The 20,396-nt window shown below is 38.5% G+C and overlaps 1 long non-coding RNA gene across 1 annotated transcript; it reads right to left on the reverse strand.

The window, feature by feature from the left end:
• Window positions 1-7,555: 7,555 nt before the first annotated feature.
• LOC136751799 (uncharacterized) lies at window positions 7,556-14,826 on the reverse strand. Its single transcript, XR_010817075.1, has 5 exons — window positions 14,743-14,826; window positions 12,111-12,419; window positions 10,896-11,007; window positions 9,167-9,215; window positions 7,556-8,383 (listed from the first exon to the last, which is right to left on the reverse strand). It is a non-coding gene; the product is annotated as an uncharacterized LOC136751799 (long non-coding RNA).
• Window positions 14,827-20,396: the final 5,570 nt, after the last annotated feature.

Genomic DNA, 20,396 nt, shown 5'->3' on the forward strand with positions numbered 1-20,396 from the left:
AGCTGTGGATAGTCATACACTGGATGAATTCAGTATATCATACCCTCCAATTTTATTAATCCACCTGATAGAGTGTAACTAGAGTTATGAATTTAGAAATATATGTAAGTATGTTTGACAGTGATGCAATTGAAGCATACTGTCACTGTTTCATCCCACACATCCCACAATTCACAAGCTCACCACCAGAGGTCATCATCATCCTAATACTAGCCCTCCCATTCCTCAGCAATGAGCCACTTTACATTCCTCGGCACCATGTGCACTTGTTCTATCTTCCTCAAACTCCCATTGGACCAGCACTCTCCTTCACTGCCGTCTGCTCCCCTCTGCTACACATATAAACCCCTCTGTGACTCCCATTCAATACTAAGTCTAGTCTTTCTTTCTGTTCTCAGTGTTCCTGGTGATTAGTGAGTGCCTGTTTTTGACCTCTTTGTGTACCACGACCTTTGATTCCCAGATTCTCCCAACCAGTCTGTTTGCCTTATCGTTGACCCTCATATGCCTTATCGACCTCGCCTTCGGATCCTCCTTGACATTGCTCTTTGCTGGTATTGACCCTCGCCTGTCCCTGGACTCCCTTTACTCCACATCTAGGTTCCTCATGCCTGAGCTGCTACATTACACGTACAGTATTGATAGTCATACAAGTCTTTACTCTTTTACAACATTTCGTTATACTTCACCAAAGTGATTAAAATAGAACATGTTGGTGCAGAGCCATTTCTAGGCATAAGCGGCTGCTTAGGGGTCCCCTAGCAAAAATGAATTAATACATTTAATATTTTCTATTTTCTATTATTGAGCATTGATCAGTTTTCAGATTTGATTTTGTTTGATAATGGAATCAACCATAATTTATGCTGTAAAAACATGCCATCGATCTGGTTTTGGTACATGTTGGGTATAGCAGAAAATATATATGTATGTATATATATGTATATATATGTATGTATGTGTGTATATATATGTATGTATATATATGTATGTATGTGTGTATATATATATATATATATATATATGACTGCAACACAATCAATTTATTTGGTGCATTCTTGGTATTTCTTCCACCAAATCTGGTACACAAAAGCATAAAAATAAAGTGAAGAAAGACAAGCACAAGAGAAAGATATTGTAATATTATTTGGTTATGCTTTGTTGCTGTACCTTAGCTTGCTGCATAATAACTGTTTCAATGACGGTGACATTCAATGTGTAGCTAAACCAGATAGCTGGCTGGTTGTAAGTTTTTTTTTTTTTTTCCCTCTCGTTACTTTAACTGCACAGTCCAAGTTCACCTTACCTGCCACCAAATAGCATTTTATTAAAACATGGTGGCTGTGTATTTGCATCTATAGAAAGTTTTACATTGAATAGGATCTGCATATATATATATTTTTTTTTTTTTTGCCTCTATACTGCCTACTTCTGCAGCATCAATGATCAAGTTAACTAATTTAGCTAGCAAGTTAAAATAAGCAAATGGGATTTGGCAGTTGTAGATTGGTTTATGTCAAACTGTGTGGTGCTCCATCTAGGGGGGGTGCAGGAGTGTGTCAAGGAAGGATCAAGCTATTTACCCCAAAAAAAAAAGTTTAGATAAAAAATATATTAAACCTATTACATTCTTAAAAAATATATATTTTGCTTAACGTTCTACTGTTCCAAAGCAACAGTGACCTTTTTGTACAGTGTCCTCCTGAAAGGCTTTATTAATAGTAATAATAATAATGTACGTATGTTGAGTAGTTTCTCCGACAAGTAATTTTAGATACGTGCTTAGAGAGAAGTAATCGCCCTCCGATCCGATCGTAAGCTGTTCGGAGCCGCTATGATTTTATTAAACGTTTAATATTTACGACTCGATCCGCACCGGTCATGGAGGCTGACATGATCAGCAGCCAATGAGAGCTGAGCTGATTGAAGAAGAAAAAAGAAACGGAAGAATAAACATGACAGGAGAATAAGATTGTCATAAGTATTTATTAAAATACTTCAACTACCAATGGTTGTTTTGGGGCACGTTATTTTAAAATACTATAATACTGTTTTGTGTTTGTCTGCACATACAAACGGAAACAACAACTGCGGCTTGTGGTCGTGTTCTTTCCGCAGTTTTGCACAGATCTACAGAAATCCACTGATCCCATTGGTGGAGCAGCTTGGATCTGCGCTGCACAAGTTTGCCATGAAAATGTCCACGTCCATGATTGTTGAACTTTTCTCTGGATGGATCACGTGTGTTGAGGGCAGTTTCGAGGCTGTGACGCAGATTGCCACAACAAGGATTTCAGATCAGTCGTGAAGTGTGTGTTCCCCTGTACTTAAGGGATCATATAGTGTGCGCTCCTTCACAATGCAAAAGACATACATTCGGTGCAAATTAGTCATTAAGTGTGAGCTGCCCGCTGTTCACAAAATCGGGTCAGATTGTGAACAGTATTAGTCTTCTGGCACCGGAAGACCACAGTGGTCTGGAGGGGATGTATGGGGAGATGAGGGACTGAAGGTAGCTTGGTGCAGTGTGGTCAAGACAGCAGTAGGTGAGGGTCAATGTCTTGAACTTAATGCGTGCTGGTATCTGGAGCCAGTGGAGGGAGCGGAGCAGTGGAGTAGCATGTGCGAATCGGGGGAGAGAGAATACCAGACGAGCCTCAGGGTTCTGAATGAGCTGCAGCGGGCGGGTAGTAGTTGCAGGCAGGCCGGCCAGGAGGGATTTGCAGTAGTCCAGGCGGGAGAGGACCAGGGACTGGACGAGCTGGAGATGAGTAGTCGGTGAGGAATGGACAGATTCGGTGTATGTTGCTCAGGAAGAATCTACAGGTGCTTGTCAGCGTGGTGATGTGCTGGGTGTAGGAGAGTGCAGAATCAAGGGTGACTCAAGGAGGAGATAGTGTGGTGGATTCCAAGGGGATTGAGAAGGAGAGATCAGCAGAAGGTGATGAAGAGAAGAAAAACCGGGGATCTGATTTGGAGAGGTTGAGCTTGAGGTGGTGTGAGTGGATCCAGGCGGAAGATAGCAGACAAACCGAAAGAGATGCGATAGGGGATGAAAGAGTCAGAAGAGGGAAAAGACAGGAAGATCTGGGCATCATCAGTATAGAAGTGGTAGGAGAAACCATGGGATGTGATGAGGGGGCCCGGGGAGTGAGTGCAGAGAGAGAACAGGAGGGGGCCCAGGATGGAGCATTGGGGTACACCTGTGAGGAGAGGTTGGGGGGTGGATGAGGAGCCTCGCCATGTCACTTGGTAGGTCCAGTCACTGAGGTAGGAGGAGAACCAGGTGAGAGCAGTCCCAGAGATTCCAAGGTCAGTGAGGCAGGAGAGGAGGATGGAATGATCGACAGTGTCAAATGCTGTGGTGAGATCAAAGAGGATGAGGACTGAGAAGGAGGCAGCCTGAGCATAGCTGAGGGAGTTAGTGACTGCCAGGAGAGCCGTCTCAGTAGATTGCAGAGGATCAAGGAGAGAGTTTTGGTACAGAAAGGCAGAGAGCTGACGGTGGACTGCCCGCTCGAGAGTCTTTGAGAGGAAGAAGAGTAGGGAGACAGGGCGGTAGTTCTGAGGAGAGGTGGGTCAAGGGTTGGTTTCTTGAGGAGTGGGATGACAGCAGAGGGGAAACAGCCATAGAGGAGTGGAGTTGAGAGGGAGGAGATGAAGGGGAGTAGATCCGCGGTCACTTGGAGGAGGCAAGAAGGGATGTAGGCGGAGAGAGGTAATTATTTTGAATAAAACCAACCATGACAGTAAAAATTTTACTTTTACAAATGTGTTTTCTACAAGAAACACTATCCCATCTGCATTTTTTACAGCACAATAAGCTATGATAAATGTTGAATGAGTTTTACAAAGAGGTCAAAGGTCAAGGTCAAGTATATTTAGACATTTCTTAAGTAAACTAGCGATGCTATTTCAGAATCTGAACTCAGAGTGGAGCTGTGAACCTTCTTTCTGTGTGAAATTGACTTTTCTGACTCTAAATATGTGTTTGACCTGGATGGAGATGTCAAAGGTCACAACGACATTTTAGGACATCTATGACTTCTTATATATGTTCTACATTGACCAAAGGCCTATCTTCTGTGTATTAGGTGTTATATAGCAGAAATCACTCAAATTTAGCCTTTGACTTTTAAGGAGAGGTCAAAGGTCAAAATTAAGGACATTTTTAGACAGCCCACTTATGGGCTTAATAGTAATGGTGGGTCTATCTTCAATCAGAAAGCAAACATATGCTTTACCTCTACACCCTGAAGGTGAGGAAAAAATCCAAAGTATCTGTTTTCAAAAATCAAATTTGGCCTTATTTACTATGGTATGTTGGCCATGGTGGAATTTGTAGGTGTTCATAGTAAAAGTCAACATTTTTACTTTTTACCATGAAGAAGAGGTCAAAGGTCAAGTTGAAGGACATCCATGGATAGGGGATCAATGCTTTCCTATATGTGTTCTACAGAAAATATCGTATCTGGCACCCGAAAGGAGTTATAAGCCGTCAATTTTTATTTTATTTGTATTGTTTGCTCATATCTCTGAGCAGAAAGCAGATCGCATTTTTAGAAACATCATACAGGAGTTCCTATTAGTGTTCAATAGTATGTTTAGCCATAATAGCATCTTAGGAGGTGTAATTAGATGTTCAATATGTGATGGCACCTTGCATCAGAGCCAAGATGCTGTTTCTCAGTCCAGGAATATCACAGGTCCCAGCAAATGGTGTAGACCGATTGAGCACCTAAGGTTTCCTATAAGCATTTAATAAGTACTATGACTGTATTTACAACCTTTAGAGAGTTATAAACTGCTTTCACTTTTAAAGCATGTGGCATGGAGGTCCAAAAGTAGACCACACATCCACAATAAAAACAATAGCACACCATTCGGGACATAGTTTGTGTTATTTATTGTCTGCATTATAAAACTATTTACACATAGACCTGTGTACTACAGGAATTGTATCCGCAACAGAACAAAAGTGTGATCACCAAGTACATGTATCAATATAATGCCGCATTCATAGCATATATCTTCAAACAAAATATAATTATTTTTTGACATTGATGGAGCTTGTGATTCACTCAACAGGTTTCTTTCGGGTTGTTAGTTAGGAAAAGTTCTGCGTAATACTAAAAGTGTTTTTAATGTTTTCTTTCTGGATTACATTTAACAATATATTTATTTATATTGGGTTTTTTGTCCTTGAGTGGCCCAGTCAGAGCCCCAACCTTAATTCAATTATAAATGTGTGGCGTGACTTGAAGATTGCTGTCCATCAGTGCTCTCCAAGGAACTCGACAGAGATTGAACAGTCTTGTAAAGAATGAATGTTTCAGTATTATCAAATCTAGGTGTACAATGTTGATAGAGACCTATCCCAGCAGATTTACAGCTGTTATTGCAAGGTGCAAAAGGTGCTTCCTTAAAAAAAAAAAAAAAAAATCAGGATTGTGGAGATGTATTCAATTATGATATTTCAGCTTCGTATTTTAGTGTATTTGTATGGTGTGTAGAGAATTAGAAATAAAATCCTTATTTAAATGCATGAAACTCTGAAGCACTGACACCGCAAAAAGTAAATTTTCCTTATGCACTGTATATAGATTTGAGTAAAATCTGAAATTCCATTCTTCTTTGTTTTGCTATCCTACTTTTGTACTGTACTGTGCATAACTGAAGAACAGTATACACACAGCCAGAGTGTACACTCTGATCTTATCATAGTTTTCTCTGTGACCTATCTGTAACCTTTTTTGGTTTCCAGATACAGTATTGTACATGAAGTCATACAATAAATTTCAAATAACAGAAAATGGCAGCAAACTGTATTTCATACAACAGTTAAAAGGGAAAGCAAATGCCTAGGTGACAAGTAATACAGAGAAAACATGCTAGTATAAAACATTTTAATTATGTATCATCTGTCTGTCACAGATGTGTGTCGCTTGTATTGTTGTTCTCTGTCTCTGTTTTTAACACAAACGCAAACCAAACCCACAGTCGCTGCTCCTCATTCAGAGGGACGGATTCACAGGGGCCTGGTTTTACAGAAAAAACTCCAGTACGACACGACGCTTAAGCCAGTGGAACCGAGGCATAAGTCTTGATTACTTCCTAGAGTCACTTCTAAGCATTCCTAATATTTTTGCCTGCTATAGCAATTTGACCTTTTGCTTAGCTGCTTTGACCATCGCATCCTGGATTGCCCATTCTGATTTGTTTGCCCGATTGCCTGACCTCCTGCCTGCCCCCTCGACCACTCTTCTGGCCCTGCTCCTGATAATTCTATGTGCTGTACTCAGAGGAGGCTTCACATTTTGTAGGAAGGTGGTTTCTTCTACTCATTAATGTAACCGCTATTATGTACGGGCTTGTATTTTATTATTACTATTTGTGGGTGGATCAATGTTTTGAATATAGCATTAAGGCTGCTTCTGGCAAACCCACTCATATTGTATCTTCAGGGATGCATTTCTCTTGTGCTGTGTGTTCATTGAAAAAGTCACATCTTAATTGACATTTCTAGCCTAAATATTATAAGGCAGCTCTGAAAAGCACTCAGTATTCAACCCCTTGAGTCAACACTTTGTAGAACCACCTTTGGCAGCACTTACAGGTGTGAGTCTCGGGTTTGCACATCTGGATTCAAATTGGATGGCGATCACTGGTGGACAGAACTCTTCAAGTCTTGCCACAGTTTCTCAATTGGATTCAAGCATGGGCTTTGACTGGGTCACTCTAGGACATTCACTTTCTTGATTTTAAGCCAGTCCAATGATGCTTTGGCTGTGTGTTTGGGATCAGTGTCCTGCTGAAATGTGAATCTCTGTCTTTAACAGACTGAATCAGGTTTTACTCAGGGATTTGCCTGTATTTAGTTCCATCCATTTTGCCATCTACCCTGACAAGCTTCTCAGTCCCTGCCATTGTAAAGCATCTACATAACATTATGCTGACCCCACCATGTTTCACAGTAAGTATGATATTACCTTGATGATGTGCTGTGTTGGGTTTGCACCAGACATAATGCTTTGTATTTAGGACAGATGAGCTACTGCTGACACATGGGCAGTTTCTCCCATCTCAGCCATTGACATGCTGTCTTTCAGAGTTGTCATTAGCCTCTTGGTTTCTTTGACCAATGCCCTTCTTTACTGCTCCGTTTGGGAGGATGGTCTCAAGGAATATTCTATGTCTTTAAAATTTAAAATTATCTCTCCCCTGATCTGTGCCTTTCCACAACTTTATCCTGGAGTTGTTTTGAAAGCTCCTTGGTGGTCTTGGCCATATCGTTGAATGCACTACCCAACTGTGGGACCTTATAGAGACGGGTGCATTTAATCAAAAATCATGTGGACCATTTTATTGCACACAGATGGACTCCATTCAACTTATTGTGTGAATTCTGAAGGCAATTTGATGCACCTGAGCTTACTGAGGAGTGTCATAGCAAAGGGGGTGAATACTTCTCTATTGAAGACATTTCAAGTTTTTTATTTTGCTTAATTAAAAAAACATTTTTTTGGAGTAGGAATAGGTTGTGTAAGTCAAAGAATAAAAAAATCAAATTTAATTGCATCAAAATCTCAGTTTAACCCAACACAATAATTAATTGAGAACCCCGGGAGCTTCCAAATCTCTAAGAAAGACATTTCAAAATCAAGAGCTAAAGGGGAGAGGACTTATACATCAACAGAAAGCACAGGGAGAATGATGAAATTGTTTATTATTATTATTATTATTATTATTATTATTATTATTATTATTATTAACGGAATCCATTTAGTAAAGTTTCTGTCTCAACATATCCTTGTCTTACATAAGTACCCCAGGAAAATAAATATATCACATACAGTTAAGCAACATATATATTGTAAGCTTAAATCACTTTTTTGTTTGTTTGACACAAATTCTGCACATCTCTCCTTCATACTTTAGCTTTGAACAAAGCAAAGTGTGCTGCTCCCAACATTATTAGAACAAACCATGTTCAGGATGGAAACAGCATTGTTCTGGAAGCATTTAATTACTCCAGGAATTGTGGGAGTTGGTGGCAAATAACCCAACCCAGCTGCTGAAGCTCACTTTCTGAGATCCTTTAAGAAGCAGTTCCATAAGGTTGGCAACCAAACAAGCAAGGTGATGTGAGTGGATTTGTCTTGTTTCTGACCTGCTTGGTGTTCTTAAGTTCATTATTGCTTTCCACATTATCATTACTGTGGAGTTTGAAAAGCACTAAATGTGAAAGTCCAAAATTGAACTCGATTCAGCTATTGTATTCGACTGCAGCATCTATTGGAAGCCCATCATAAACAGAGTTCATTCTTTCAAAATATGTGCTTCTGTGGTTTCTTGCATTTCTGTGGCAGTTTTCATTCATTTCCTGCAAGAAAAGTTTTATAAAGTATGTGAGAAAGGGTGTTCCATTAATTGAAATGTCATGACTTATAGCATAAATATATACTTAATTATCTTATGAAGTGAAATTTGTGCTTGTAGTCCAGACAGACCTATTCATGTCAGTCTGCTAAATTCAAATGGTGTGGTGCAAAACACCTCATCTGTTACACCAGTCCATTATGAAACCATTCTGCTAAAAAGGTAATTCAGCTGCTTTGTATTACATCTGAGAACTACATAATTGTCAATAATAATAAAAATACAATACCGAAGGAATTAAAACATTCTAATAAATTAGGCTTCAGAAGGATTTTACAGAATATGATAATTTATTAAAAATTGTACAAATATAAAGGTGAGTTGAGCTCTCCTGTGTGGTGGTTTTCATTGTGACAGAAGAGCGCAATGGGCTTGCAAAACTGATGTACTGATGTGGGAAAAATACAGATCAGCTTTTTCCACTCCTGAAGCAGCCCCTATACACAACAATACTTTGAGCCACCTGTACAACTTGCTGCTCACCACAATCATACTATTATGTTCCTTGACCATACCATACCATATATAAAATATAATGTATATTCTTAAGTCTCAACGTAAGTGAGGACTCCAAAATGCAACACAGCAGCCGATCATAACATGGCTGTACAGTGAACCCTACGCAAAATGACAGCAATTAGTTAAATTAATGTATAGATTTCGTTTGAATCTGTAGAACCAGGTTAATGTTATGATTGGGCATGTCTGTAAAATACTTATTGCGTACCTGTCGATATGTGCCCGTGCTTCTTTCATTGCTGTGTTGATGCTGTGTCCTGCAAAAATAAACAATCACCACTCAATCAGCAGTTTCTATCTGAATTACTTTTTTGTCAAAGAACTCTAATCACTCATTTATTTTTTGCTGTTGTTTAATCTGTTAAAAAGTGAGGGCCATGTGACTATGGATGTTTTCAGACCAGGTTCACTATCTTTACACATTGCAGTTACAGATAGTGAGTTACAGTAAACCTGTAAACCAGTGTGGCAAGGTTTCCTTTTTCTTCTTTTTCAGTTCTGGAAAATGCCCTTCAAATCGTGATCTGATTTTGGCATTAGTTCAGCTTACTCTGAAAATAGATCATTGATCAATTTGTGATCAGTGTAAATGAATCACTGAATAGCATGGTGTCCGATGAAGTGGTGTGAATGCTTTCAGCTACAACAGTGTGTAAAGATATAGGTCAGTGTGTGTGTGTAACATTACCGTACTTAAATGACAAATGTGGAGTGTATATTATATTTATACAGTTAGGTCCATAAGTATTTGGACAGTGACACGATTGTCATAATTGCTGTGTTGCCACCACAATGGATTTGAAAGGAATCAATCAAGATGTGCTTTAAGTGTAGACTTGAGGGTAGCTACATCCAAATAGGGTGAATGGTGTAGGAATTACTCATTTTTATATGTGATCCCCCCAATTTTAGGGCCTCAAATTAAAGATTAAAATCTACACTTAAAGCACATCTTGATTTGTTTCCTTTCAAATCCATTGTGGTGGAGTACAGAACCAAAATTATGACAATTGTGTCACGGTCCAAATATTTATGGACCTAACTGTATATAACACCGTGTATATATGCCTGACTATTGCACAGACTATTAGTCTAATAAAATGACTCAATAGGCTGCTTGTATGTGTTTGGGCATTATTTTGCTCTTTTGTTTACTGTGTACATTCTCTCTCTTGGGGAAACACTGAGAAAATACAATAGCATATTTTTATTTTTATGATGATAATACCCAAATTTATGCATTGGCCTCACCACAGGCCGTTGCATGCTCTAATAGGTTATAAATGATTTCAGTTTAACATGCTATCAGCTTGATTTATTGTCATTCTTTGTTTTTCAGAAAACCCAGAACACTGTCATTTGTTCAGAACTCAGCTGTGGGATTATACTCTTCTTCTAGTCCTTCCCAACACAGCACTACTGCTCATAAATAACATGGGAATAATGTACAATTAATAACCTGCAGTACATTCTTAGCAGATGGAAATACTTGGTTATGAACTTTCTGGGATGACTCACTGTGAAGGGTGCTATAGAAAAATGCATCTGGATTGTATTGCACTTCAACATCTAACTGTTAAAGACCCATAACTTTGTCTGTTGAATTGACTACTACATAGCATTACAAGAAAAAGCAATGTCACCCAAAGTATATTCGATCAGAGTTGTAAAATATGTGCATTAAAGCAAAGTGGATAGAATTACTGAAAATGTACCTTTCCTCATCTGTTCTTTATGTTGCGCATTATTAAGTTATTTAATGCTCAGAAACTGTCTTAATCTTATTATCTTCATAGCATATGAATTAGTATAGGACTTTGACCTTGTTTTCTTAACTAATAAAAGAATAATGAGGAAACATCTAAACATTAAATAAACTATTTTACATTATATTCCAGCAAGTTATAAGCATTTTAAAAGGTGTTACTTTTTCTTACCTTTTTCTTCTTTTTACTACACAACAGATGCACACAAATAAAAAGATGCCCCCCACTGCAGCAGGTACGATGTACATTGCAAGCTGCTGTATTTGGTTTACATTTGGTTTTCCTGGAAAAAAATTATCTTCATTTTATATGAAGAGTATTTGCACCAGGTGTCTGTTGGGTGTGAAGTAAATGAGATACTGCAAACACACTGCTGTATTGGGACCAGCTGAAGGGCTATATTCAGAAATATGAAATTTAAAATATGATTACTTCAGATGTAAAAATGTAAAATAACTATTTTAGTATACCACTCCACCTGTAATGTATTGCATTATAGTCATGTGTTCATAATTATATCATATTTCTAGATACATATTTAGTTTGCGGCAAGATAAAGAAACTGTCAATTCTACATAGACCATTTAGGGGGAGTGCAAGGTTGTATATACCTGTGGATAATGTAGATTAGTACTCGGCAGACAGAAAACACATTACGAGAATGTGATCAGGTCTGGGCATTTTCAATTTTGAATGGAAAATAAAATTATCTAACAAAAATGCCACTGAGTACAGTGGGAGGTGTGTTTTTTAATAGTTTTCTAGAAAATAAAAAAAATATGATGGCCAACACAGTTAAATATGGAGAAAACAGAATAACACAAATTAATGAAAATAATATTAAATAAATCAAGATGCCAATATAAGCTGATTTATAATATTGTACTCCGTTTTAGTCACAATGTTACAAACAGAACATTGCTGTGAGTAATGATTAACTGCTTATAGAGGTATATACAGTAAATATATATATATATATACTCTTATATATGAGAGTTAATATAAAGATATTAAAATATAGAATACAAAACAGCTACTCCAGTGATGCATTTTAAAAATGTGTTCTAAAGCTGTTTCAAAAAAGAAAACATTAATTGACATATAAATTCCAGCTGTTACAGTTACAAATGCATTCTGTATGTAGTTCTAAAATACTGTTTATTCATTAGACATGCTTGATTATACATATCATAGTATTCCAAGTAATTTTATTATTTTATTTATGGATGTCTGTCTTTGACTATGACCCTGTGGCTTGCATTTCTGTCCAAAAGATAGTTCACAGCATCACACCAGTGCTACATTAATTATCTTCAATAGTGTCTGTAAGCATTGTAATATTATTGTATGAATGCAGATTCCTTTGAGAAAAATAAATAGGGTTACCTTGTACATGAAGTATCCATTTGAACTCATGTGAACCTTTTCTTTCCGCTACAGAGCAGCTGTAGTTCCCTCCATCGGATGGCTGTATGGCAGTGATCTCCAGCCGTGTAGGGTCCCTTGGGTGAACTCTTATCCTCTCAGTGCTTGAGTTTAGATAACTCAGATTTGTATCTTTCATACTGAAAATGGTAAACACTTCTTTCTTCCAATTTATTTGTGTCAGTCCAATCAGTGACACATTGCAATGAAAATGAACATTGTCTCCCTCAGATTTTGACAGCGTCTTTCTTATGATTGCTTCAACATGATCTGAAAAAAAAAATGTATATATATTTATATCATTAAAACATATTTTAGAGAATAAAGATAAATCAGTAGTAGCAAATCAGATTAAATCATATCTAAAATATTTCAATTTGTGTGGAAGTGACACAATTGTTAACACAGTACTTGAAATATTAATGGCATATAGGTGTCTACTGGTAATTCAAGCCCTTTTTCTTAAATGTGGGAATTAGATTTAACTGGATTTAAGAAAATGGCTTTCTTTTGCACCTGCAAGCCAATCACAATAACTGAAGCAAAGAAAATATGAATTCTAGTGATTACATTTAAATTAGATATTTTTATGTTTAATGTAATAATACAAATACAGGGAATATTAGGCTATACTCTATAACATTACATGCTCAGGCTTTACATTTAGTGTGGCAAATGTTATATGCTTTATGTGCAATGTTAAAAAATACATGACATGATCTCATTGCATCAGAACCCAGGGATATTTCTGCCTGCATGTTTCATTGAGTGTACTGTATCAGTGGGGTATGAATTGAAATCAGAGGAAACTGTTTTTTATGACCCTTTTTCATACATCGATGTGATTTTGATAATCAGTCACAAGGATGAAGAAACTGCTATTTCAATCTGCAATGACATTCCAAACAGAGATGAAATTGATATACTATAATTATAACTGACATTAACTGAAACTATTCTTTGTAATACAAAAAAACATAGCAATTGTCAAATACAAACACAATTACTTCTAAAAGAGGAAGAAGAAAGACTCTTGGCTAGCCTTTTATAAAACATGGTGACAGTCAGAAGGTATCAGTCAAATCCAAAGTCAAATTCACAGAAAGCATACAGAGCAAGCAAGTAGAAAGCAAGTAGAAAGTAAAGCTTCAGAATAGTGTTCATACAATAATAATTAATATTTTCCCAAAAGTAAATAAAATAATGTAGTTTTAAAGGATTGTTTCTTCTCAATTGGAACCTAAATTATTCAATTATTAAACCTTATTTGTAAATTTCAGTAGTTTGCTTGTCAATGTCTAATGTTGTTAATTTTGTACAAAATGTGTTTAATTTTAAATCATGGTATTTTCTAAAATTTTCTTCATTTTTCTTTTGTCCACCTCCATTTTACCTGTTGTTCCCTTACAGCAGTTATTTAATAATACATTAATTTGCATATATATGGACTCTTAATGTGAATCAGCTGCACAGATTGTAGTTGAATAACCGTGCTATTGCTGATTTTCCTTCAGTTTCAATGATGTTGAACTCTGTGGCTCTACGGGTGTGGCATTTTGTATGCTACCCAAGCTACCTGTCACTAGCTACCTTTTTGAATGGAAAATACAATTATTTAACAAAATATAAGACTGCCACTGAGTACAGTGAGAGGTGTGATTATAGTTTTCTAGAAAATAAAAACAATATGATGGCCAACACAGTTAAATATGGGGAAAACAGAATAACATAAATTAATGAAAATCATATTAAATAAATCACGATGCCAATATGAGCTGATTTCCAATATTGTATTCAGTTTTAGTCACCATGTTACAAACATTGCTGTCATGTTCATTGCCTACCATTTACATTTCTCCATCACTGCACACCTGTCATCTCTAATCATTTATCACTCGTCAACCTCACGTCCCATTCTCAGCTGTCTGTCTGCTTGTATTTTCCCCTGATGCCCCTTACCTCCCATGAGCATTCATTTTCTTGCCCTTTCCTTTAAAGTATAAAAGTAAAGTATACCATTATGGCATCCATGGACAGAAAAATAAAACGTCTCAATTAAAATAAAATGTAGGTTCAGTGTTCCATCCTTTTAGGAGGAAAACTTTACTATGAAATATAAATGTGTTTCTGATAAAGCAGCCTAGGATACTCTGTATGGCCAGCCAAATTATCATTTAGAGATATGCTCTAAATGCATTTTATGATATCTTCAAATATTTCTAGATATCTCTAAATCATTTAAAGATATCTGCAAATAATTTAAATATATATCATTTAATAGTACATTTGAAGGTAATTCATAAGAAAAAACATGAATGGAATGGAACCTTTATTCTTTGAATCCTCTTTCAAATTGCTTTATGGCGATAGGTTTGAGAAACTGTAATATAACATAAGAACATAAGCTATAAGTTATATGTTATGTGGTTATATGTTATATGTCCATACACAGAGAATGTGACATTAGCTTGAAAAAAGTAGAAATTAGATACAATCTGTAATGCCTAGGCAGACATACTTAAAATAGGCAAAGACTATGCATTGAAAAGATCGAGCTTAGAAGACACGCACGCACTCACACACACAACTATACCTGAAAGAATGGACACCATCAGGGCTAGTTCAAAATGCAACCAGCTTAAGTTGATGTTCATGCTGTCTGTGTCAGATGCTACAGTATAATGCGCTGCAAACCCGTGTCATGACAGCAGGAACATCACTGTGAAAAGGATGTGGTTTCTTCTGAACAAGGAACTGACAAATCTGCTTTAAGGTTTAAAACTCAAACCTTCAAAAGACACTGACGGACGGTATACCGGGCTCATATTTGCATTTTCCTGTTGTCCAGTTTCTTGTTCTAGCCCAACCTATCATGTGCGTTTTCTTTGAATTGAATCATGTCCACCTCTAATTTGCGCACCCTCTCTCCCCTATTGAGTCAGCCATACTGATCACTGCTAAACTGTTACTGGCAGAATCTGTGAGAATGAGTTTTTTTTTTATTTGCAAGAGATAACTGAATTTAGACATGGGGCCAGATTAAATCAAAACTTGGACCCACCCGCTAATAGAAAACTACAGAACTGTACTCAGTTGCGGCTTCATTTTTAGTAAGATGCCACTTTCTTCTAATCAGAAATGTAACCGTTATGAAAAGTTTTGATTTAATGCAGCCCATGGTTCCATATGGCACCAAAGTAATTTAAAACAAGGACAAAGAAACAAACATTTATCATGAATATATGTTTTTGTTCTTTATTGCAGAAAGGCAAATGCCCCCCTCGAGCTACATCACTCCATCAGTGTCACATCTCAAATCAGTGTCTGGTGGCTTGCTGTTTAATAAATGTACGCCACAAGACTTGTAAACAGCCCAGCAGATTTGCATTTCTTGCGTATGCTCTCTCATTTGCACACACATCTTCTGCGACTGCTAGTGTAACCTTTCTTTGGTACTGGATAAGACAGCACCGAAGGGAATTAAAAAATGGCATGCCGAAAGTATGCTTTGAAGTAAAACATTTACAGACAGCACCAGATTTTCTCATTTTGATTTTCAGCATAGAGTGACTGGTGTTGCCTTAATAAATAGGTTCTCACTTCTCACTAACTACCCTGTGTGCAGAATAACAACATGAACATCATGGAAGGCGTGTTCTTACAACAGGATATGAAACATAGAACAAGTGTAGTGAGGGAGCAGTAGGTGACAAGCAGCCTGACCACCATGCTTATTTCCATGTCATGAGGTACAGATGGTTATGCAGATATTTTGCTCATGGCTCGAAAGAAAGAGACACTGGGTTTCCTTGATCAAAGTTGAAATCTGTCCACACATAGCCCTTTTGTTTTTCTACCTTCCCTAATTTTGTAAAGATTTCCAACCCAGTTCACTTTTAGTTCAGTTAGTAACCAATAGCAATGTGATTTTAACTGTGTGTTCACTGATTCATTTTAAAGGGGGCCTGAGGGATGACAACAAAGGGGCTGTTCAGTAAAACAAGATGGAAACGGACCCATTTCAATCACTTCAACAGCTATAAAAGTTTGAAAGCAAATGTTATTTTTCATACAAGCAGACTGTGTGTGACTGTTTGCAGAAGGAATACCCTTAAACAATGTGAATGGTGTATGTGAAGAAGTGCAGAGTCTGCTTTGAAATGCTTTTTCTGATTCTAAGTTGTCTTCCCAACCCACCAGGTTTCTGCTGCAGTTGGTGCGATATGTGGCGGTCTTTGTAACAGGGGCTCAAAACTAATTTCCACCCATAACATATAGTGCATTGCGGGCTAACCTCTAACCATCTCTGTGTTTTGCTAGTTAACTAGTTTTTTTGGTCTGTTGTGAAACAGAAACCGGTTTTTTCAAAAAGTGTGTATTTAGGGAACAAAATTACTTCTCTGATAAAATGGTCTCAAGACTGCATGTTTAAAACATTCAACAACTAATCTTATCAATGCCAGTTTGCTGCCATGCTATAATTACACCAGTGGGTGGATAAGCTATATATGGTGTATTTGGCATTATTGTTTTATTCTTTACCGAAATAAAGAAATAATATTCTGAGTCACAGCTATGCTTTTTTTGTTTTCAATACAATACAACATTTTTTGAGTACAAACACCTACGGGAATTTGCAAAAATACAACATTTGAGGTGTAAGGCATTTTCCAATGCTACAGATGTGAGATCTATTGTAATGTGGCACCTTACAACTATGAGAGTTGAAAATTGAATTACTATGGAACGAGCACTAATCACTAAATCACTAAATGCCATGTCTCAATTACCTTGGATGAGATTAATATAGCACAGTAGGTTTCTTGATTATAATGCAAGCATCCATCAGGGAGAAGAGTCTATCTGTAGGGCGGATTAACACATGAAAACGATAGGTTGCGTATGCAACCCCGGTTATCTAAAAAATGAAGCACTGCCCAAAACCATCGCAAGGGAGGAGGCAAGGGAGGAGGCAGCGAGCTGATAAGGGGGCCTCGGCAACCCAACTTCAGACAGTTACCTCAGGGGCCCTGTAGGGCCACACCTGAACTAGTGCAGCTAGGAGCGAGGCTGTAATCTACTTGCACAATGTCCGCGGGCAATCAAGCACTTGTGCGGCCCCTGCGCAATATCATGGCAGCGGACCCCTGATCCAATAGGATCGGGGCCACAGACCCAATGAGAAAAATACAATATAATACATAGCTGGCTAGTCAACAAAGTAGCCGAGCTGAACAATATACAATATATACATATCGCATGACAGCAAGACCTTCATGCTGTCAGCACGCAGCACAAGAGCATCCAACTCAACTAAACAGTACAGAGTGGAAGAGCTCCATTGTGCTGACAATTTAGATTTCGTACAAACGAACTATATACACCACGGGGCGCAGGAATGAACTCATGCGCCGCCCATGGAACACAGGAGCAGTTGACACCTGCTGGTTAGACCAGCTAACGCAGGGCAACATTAGCTCTACTGTGTTAACAAATGAACCATATACACAGCGAGGCAGTGAAACTCAAGTGCCCTCAGCTGGGAACAGCGTCAGTGAACTCCATTCTACATATTTAGAACGGAGCCACAGTCCTGCTGTTTAACACATAATACATATACAGTGAGGGAAAAAAGTATTTGATCCCCTGCTGATTTTGTACGTTTGCCCACTGACAAAGAAATTATCAGTCTATAATTTTAATGGTAGGTGTATTTTAACAGTGAGAGACAGAATAACAACAAAAAAATCCAGAAAAACGCACTTCAAAAAAGTTATAAACTGATTTGCATGTTAATGAGGGAAATAAGTATTTGATCCCCTATCAATCAGCAAGATTTCTGGCTCCCAGGTGTCTTTTATACAGGTAACGAGCTGAGATTAGGAGCACTCTCTTAAAGGGAGTGCTCCTAATCTCAGCTCGTTACCTGTATAAAAGACACCTGTCCACAGAAGCAATCAATCAATCAGATTCCAAACTCTCCACCATGGCCAAGACCAAAGAGCTGTCCAAGGATGTCAGGGACAAGATTGTAGACCTACACAAGGCTGGAATGGGCTACAAGACCATCGCCAAGCAGCTTGGTGAGAAGGTGACAACAGTTGGTGCGATTATTCGCAAATGGAAGAAACACAAAATAACTGTCAGTCTTCCTCGGTCTGGGGCTCCATGCAAGATCTCACCTCGTGGAGTTTCAATGATCATGAGAACGGTGAGGAATCAGCCCAGAACTACACAGGAGGATCTTGTTAATGATCTCAAGGCAGCTGGGACCATAGTCACCAAGAAAACAATTGGTAACACACTATGCCGTGAAGGACTGAAATCCTGCAGCGTCCGCAAGGTCCCCCTGCTCAAGAAAGCACATGTACAGGCCCGTCTGAAGTTTGCCAATGAACATCTGAATGATTCAGAGGAGAACTGGGTGAAAGTGTTGTGGTCAGATGAGACCAAAATCAACTCAACTCGCCGTGTTTGGAGGAGGAGGAATGACCCCAAGAACACCATCCCCACCGTCAAACATGGAGGTGGAAACATTATGCTTTGGGGGTGTTTTTCTGCTAAGGGGACAGGACAACTGCACCGCATCAAAGGGACGATGGACGGGGCCATGTACCATCAAATCTTGGGTGAGAACCTCCTTCCCTCAGCCAGGGCATTGAAAATGGGTCGTGGATGGGTATTCCAGCATGACAATGACCCAAAACACACAGCCAAGGCAACAAAGGAGTGGCTCAAGAAGAAGCACATTAAGGTCCTGGAGTGGCCTAGCCAGTCTCCAGACCTTAATCCCATAGAAAATCTGTGGAGGGAGCTGAAGGTTCGAGTTGCCAAACGTCAGCCTCGAAACCTTAATGACTTGGAGAGGATCTGCAAAGAGGAGTGGGACAAAATCCCTCCTGAGATGTGTGCAAACCTGGTGGCAAACTACAAGAAATGTCTGACCTCTGTGATTGCCAACAAGGGTTTTGCCACCAAGTACTAAGTCGAAGGGGTCAAATACTTATTTCCCTCATTAACATGCAAATCAATTTATAACTTTTTTAAATGTGTAGCGTTATGTTGGGTGTATTTTGATAAGAGCATTTTGGGCTCTGAGCTGAAGCACTGATCTAAAGAAGACCTCTCCCCCCCCAAAGTTATCAGATTTCCTTAGCTCATCAGCTTGGAACTGGTTTGCATCAAAGTGACAGTTTTGGGGAGGATGGCACCGAGAAGAGGCCAAATAGGTTGGAATCCTGCTATGAGATGTCTGGAGAAAGGGGCCTGTAGGTGATAAAAACTCTTTGAAGTGGACGAGAGCCGAAATCCCGACATAGAGCTACGAATCCGGGTCAACCGGCATTTCCAAAAGATGGAATGGATTGACATCAGTCATAAATCAAGCCCCCCTCCAATAGGACACTGGGGGCTGAAACCGAAATCCAATCTAAAAAATTCAAGAACCAATCACCTATTGATCTAACAGACTATAAAGGACAGCGCATGGGCTTTCTTTCTCTCTCTCACCTGAACCAGAAACTTGCTGCCACAGCTCAACCTGTAGCTCTGTTGCCAGAACCGGAACCAGAAACCAACCAAGTCTTTGCCGGCAACAGAAGAGTTAAACTGGGAGAAGGAGATTGAGCCGTACGAAGAATTCTTTTAAAGGACTTTATTAAATAAAGAACTTTACAGACTGCGCTGCCCGCCTGTGCCCACCTGATCGACTGTATACGAAAGTGTCAGTCATTTAAATAGCTATTTGAGTCTTAAGAAACTTGACCCTTGGAACAAACAGGGCCCTGCTTTCCTCAAAGACTTGTCTTCAAGTAACTATGGTGGAACCCTGCTTACAAAGAAGATTTTGTGCACAACCTTGGAGCCTTCAAACCAGTGGAAAATCTGTTTGGAAAAGACTCTACTTTCGCGAAACCCCAACTTCCAGGTGCATCGACTGAGTGGAAGTTCTTGGACAAAGCCGAACCGGACTGCCTTTGTTCCAAACCACACGGACCTCGTGCCGTGTGCTGTTATCTGAGCCGGTAGCCAGAGAGGCCTCTCTGCGATGAAGTTCAGATAAGTTTAACAGTTTGGAGTTCATGATTCATGACATTTGAGAAATCAATTAGAAATGTTAATCTGTGATTCATAACTCTAGAATGTGTAATATCATTTAGTTTTCTTAAATATAAATGTGTGTTGCATTAAACTGTTTTGTTGATAATTTTAGAAATAAAATCTGTCAACGCCGAGAAATATCTTCTC

This window comes from Amia ocellicauda, chromosome 6, assembly GCF_036373705.1.
Source record: "Amia ocellicauda isolate fAmiCal2 chromosome 6, fAmiCal2.hap1, whole genome shotgun sequence".
NCBI classification, from domain to species: Eukaryota; Metazoa; Chordata; class Actinopteri; order Amiiformes; family Amiidae; genus Amia; species Amia ocellicauda.